Raw genomic sequence first — 4,640 nt, forward strand, 5'->3', positions numbered from 1 at the left:
ATGATCCACTGATGTCTGGGTAGTAGCTCTACTTTTTTTTTTCCTCATCATAGTAGCACTGGATTTTATCTGAACAGCTGCTGCAACCTTCATGTACCATTCTGCATTCAGATCCTGTGCCTCAAAAACTGTGCTAGACTTCCCTGATGCTCCAGTGGTTAAGAATCCACCTGCCAATGCAGGGAACATGGGTTCAATCCCTGGTCTGGGAAGATTCCACATGCCACATGGGTCAACTACTGAGCCCGTGTGCTGCAACTACTGAAGCCCGTGCCCTGGAGCCCGCACTTGGCAACAAGAGAAGCTGCCGCAATGAGAAGCCTATGTGCTAAGCTGCTTCAGTTGTGTTTGATTCTGTGCGACCCCATGGACTGTAACCCCCCTGGCTCCTCTATCTATGGCATTCTCCAAGCAAGAATACTGGAGTGGGTTGCCATACCTTTCTCCAGGGGATCTTTCTGACCCAGGCAGATGGGTTCTTTACCACTAGTGCCACCAATGAGAAGCCTACACACCGCAACTAGAGAATAGCCCCTTCCTGTATGCAGCAACAAAGACCCAGCACAGCCAAAAATAAATATACAAATATTTTTTTCAAAACCTATTATTCTCTGTCTCTGGACTGCTTATTAAAAATAAAAACAACAACAAAAAAACTAACAGTGCCTCCTCAAATATAAAATCTTCTTGTCATTTCTTGTGTTGTGAATCCCTTCAGTTCTTTGGTTACTTCTTTCTCTTATCTCCCTTCATCCTTTCTCTGTGCCTCCGATTCCATCAGGTCTTCATTAGTAAGCTTCATGTTCACATCTTTGAAAGCTCAAAACTTGAAGGTTTACATATAGGGGGGTTATGTATTTTAAAAATGCTTTTTTAACTTAACTAAAATTTAGACAATATTCTTGGAGATTTGGAGCCTTAGGATACAAAAGGAAGCTAGAGAAACAAGCAGGAGCTGGTTTGCACAGAGTCATGTGAGCAACGTTAAGAATTTTGATATTCACTCGTTCATTGATAGGCAGCCACAGAAGGGTTTTAAATAAAATTAGAAATTGCTTTGACCAGATTTGTGTTCTTAGATGATCACTCTAGCTATCATGTGGAAGATGGTGCTTTCATTAGATTATACTTTTGGCTAAGTATAACAAAGACTCAAAATAATAATGGCATAAGTAAGGTGAAGTATGAGCTGGAATTGCATGTTGCTCCTAAAAATCTTTAGGAACCCAGGCTCCATCTATCTTCTTCTATCATCCCTACATTATTGCCCTTACCAGCATTGTCCACGTTTGTTCTGCACCAAAGCTACATCTCAACCAGCCAGAAGGGCACCTGGAAATTCTATATGTCACTGCCATTTTGTTTCTTTAGCAAGAACCTAGTCCAATGGCCACACCCAGCTCAAGGGAGTTTGGGAAAGTGAATTTTTTTCCCCTAGATGGCTCCATGACCAGATAAGAAGTCTATTACTTTAGAAGGAAAAGAGTGGATATTGGAAGACAACTGGCAGTTTTTGCCACTGATGAATTAGAGATGGTCAAGAGAGGAAACAGGGTGACTAGTATAGAAGCAACTGCAAAAGTCCAGGTGGGATATGATGGTGAGTTGGTCTAGCATAGTAAAGTAGAGACAGAAAGAAATGAAGGGATCTAGAAAATGTGTAGAAGTATAAAGTCAATAGCTTCCCTAAAGTGGCTCAGATAGTAAAGAATCTGCCAACAATGCAGAAAACCTGGGTTCAGTCCCTGGATGAGGATGATCCCTTGGGGAAGGGAATGGCTACCCACTCCAGTATTCTTGCCTGGAGAATTCCATGGACAGAGGAGCAAGGTAGGCGACAGTCCATGAGGTCACAAAGAGTTGAACACGACTGAAGTGACAGCAGCAGCAGCATAGAATCAATAGGACTTAGGTATAAGAGTTAAAGGAGAAGGAAATGTAAAGGATAACATTCAAGTTTCTAAAACGAACAACCAGGAAAATTGATGGCATCATTAACTGAGATGGGAAAGGCTGAAAATCTATAGATTTGTGTAGGACAATCATAAATTCAGTTTTGAGATTCTTTTTTTGTTAATTTAAATTTATTTTAATTGAAGGCTAATAGGTATTCAAGTATAAATATTGTCTCAGCCAGGTGCTGGAAAACTGTGACCTATAGGACAAATTTGGCTCACTGTGTGTTTTTTTTTTTAAAAATACAATTTTATTGTGATAAAATATAGGTAACAAAATTTACCATTTTATCCATCTTTAAATATACAATTTATTGGCATTAATTACATTCACTATGTCATGCAAACATTTCCACTCTCTATTTCCAAAGCCTTTTCATTACCCCAACAGAAACTCTGCACGTACTAAGTTGCTTCAGTCATATTCAACTCTTGTGACCCTATGGACTGTAGACTGCCAGGCTCCTCTGCCCATAGGATTCTCCAGGCATGAATACTGAAGTGGGTTGTCATGCTCTTCTCCAGGGAATCTTCACAGCTTGTGTCTCCTACATTGGCACGTGGATTCTTTACTACGCCATCTGGGAAGCAACAGAAACTCTGTAACCATTAAAAAATAGCTCCCCATTCCCCTTTCCCCTCAGCCCCTGGTAACTTCTAATCTACTTTCTATCTCCATAAACTTGCCTATTCTACATATTTCAAATAATTGGAACCATGCAATATTTGTCCTTTTGTGTCTGGTTTATTTCACTTAGCATAATGTTTTCAAGGCTCACCCATGTTGTAGTGTGTATCAGAACTTCATTCTCTTGTAGCATGGAGCCCTCCAAGAGCAACGTAAAACGGACTTAAAAAGTGATAATTCCACAAACCAGCAAATAAGTGAAACTGGAAAAGAATGTAGAGTATAGGAGAGAAGAAATAAATTCTGAATTTGAGCAATTTAAACTATTTGCATAGAATAATCAAGGGGCTATTAAGCAGGTACAAAATGAAGGGGTGGATATTTTAACACACTAAATGAAAACTCCATAACATTGTCAGATCATGTTTCCACCTAAAACATTTACTGAGGGAGGGAGAGGGCAAGTTTGTGCAGTCAGAACTGGGATTCCTGATACATGTTATGAATATCCCATCACAGGTATCGAAACTGGAAATACCCTGACATCTTCTCATTTCGATTAAAGAAATATGGATTCAGTATTCTTCACAATATTCTGGCTTGGGCAAAATTATCAAACCATTACAAGTAGATGTGATTTTAGATCTTGAAATTGCTTACCCTAGGCTTATTGTCTCTGAGGATAGAAAAAGTATGCAACAGGGAAAGAAAAAAGAAAAAATCTTTGTTATAACTTAAGGAGATTTCATCTCTGCCCTGCTATCCTGGGTTCTAAGAGATTTAATTATGGCAGGCATTACTGGAAAGTAGAAGTGGAAAACAAAACTAAATGGGCATTGAGTGTGTGTTAAGATAGTCTTCCTAGGAACGGGTGGAATCAGCCAGTTCAAGATAGATTCCAGGCAGCTGGGAGATATGTTGACAGCACTTAAGGTGCAATGAATCCTAAGACAGCCAGCTTCTGCCAGTAATAAGACCCAGAAAAATAGGCATTTTTCTGTGTCAGGGGACTTTCAACTTTAAGGGATCCAATATGTTACTCTCTTCTTTTATGTGCCATTTCTCAAGGACTCTCTATTCCTTATCAGTTCCTGGAAAACAGGAACGAGCAGAGCTGCACGCAGTTCTCAGGATTGAGATCATGAGAAAGGGCACCTGTTTGGATTCCTTTCAGTGACTCCCTTCAGTGACCTTTTACTTAAAGGTAATCTATTCCATTTTGCCCCTCTTACTCAGGATATGGAATACTTTCTGGCCCTTTAAAGATTGTTATTTGCTTGGCTTTGTTTTTGCTCAATTTTTTTACTGCCTAAAGCTGTCTTGTATGAAGATATATAAACGTGCATTTCTGCAAATAATGCACCCTTATTTCACTCTAGACTTGGGTCCCCTGCGTCCCTCTTCTCGTCGACTCCAGTCCCCAGGTCCCAGTCTACAAAGACTGTGACAATTCTGGACTGAGTTGAGTGTGGTTTCCATTTTATAATATGAATGATAGAACTCTTCTCTATACTTTTAATGATTCTTTATAGAAGCCATTTGGCCCTATTTCTATACTAGACGAGATCCTGAATCTCTTAAAATCTCTTCAGTAACAGATTATGAAAGATGAAGCACATGGGGATAATTTTATTTCAGCTTTTAGGGCTAATCTTAGTAAATTTTGTCTTGATAATTCTGGATTTTTAAAATTTTCTGCTGCTGAAAATCAGGATGGATTTTTCTTCCTCGTTTTCAGAAACTATATAAATAGGGTAGCAATGCCAATTGCAAAGTTGTCACCAGCATCAGTTGTCAAGTGCTTTGAATTTCTTTTTTTAATAAAAACCTTATTTTTATTTGTTTAGTTTACTTTTTTATTTTAACTGGAGGATAATTACTTTACAATATTGTGATGGGTTTTGCCATATATCAACATGAATTGGCCATAGGTATACAAGTGCCTCCCCCATCCTGAAACCCCCCTCCCACCCTATCCCTCCAGGTTGTCACAGAGCACTGGCTTTGGGTGCCCTGCATCATACATAAAACTCCCACTGGCTATCTATTTTATATAT

The 4,640-nt window shown here is 39.2% G+C and overlaps 1 pseudogene; it reads left to right on the forward strand.

Moving 5' to 3' along the window:
• Positions 1–2,774: 2,774 nt before the first annotated feature.
• On the forward strand, positions 2,775–4,195 carry LOC128070574 (tripartite motif-containing protein 60-like; annotated as a pseudogene).
• The last annotated feature ends 445 nt before the right edge of the window (positions 4,196–4,640 follow it).

The sequence above is a fragment of the Budorcas taxicolor genome, chromosome X, assembly GCF_023091745.1.
Source record: "Budorcas taxicolor isolate Tak-1 chromosome X, Takin1.1, whole genome shotgun sequence".
Classification (NCBI taxonomy): Eukaryota; Metazoa; Chordata; class Mammalia; order Artiodactyla; family Bovidae; genus Budorcas; species Budorcas taxicolor.